Source organism: Chrysochloris asiatica, unplaced genomic scaffold, assembly GCF_000296735.1.
Source record: "Chrysochloris asiatica unplaced genomic scaffold, ChrAsi1.0 scaffold00123, whole genome shotgun sequence".
In the NCBI taxonomy this organism is placed as follows: Eukaryota; Metazoa; Chordata; class Mammalia; order Afrosoricida; family Chrysochloridae; genus Chrysochloris; species Chrysochloris asiatica.
This window is the reverse complement of record NW_006408641.1, coordinates 7,487,965-7,488,224: the sequence shown is the minus strand read 5'-3', so window position 1 is coordinate 7,488,224 and position 260 is coordinate 7,487,965.

The following is a 260-nucleotide window of genomic DNA, read 5'->3' as shown; positions in this document are numbered from 1 at the left end:
TATTCAAACTAAATCATTATAAATTTAGATAATTCATTTAATTCAAAATTAAATCAAGAGGAATATGGGGGAAATAAGTATATGAAAGGACTTTTTATTGTGGTAAAGCTATATGTAACACATTTGCCAATTTAATGTTTTTCAAAGTAAAATTTAGTGACACCAATTAAATCGTGTTGTGTAACCATCAACAAAATTGTTGCCAAATTTCCACCACCATAAAGGAGCTCTGGTAGTGTAGTGGTTACGAATTGGGCTGC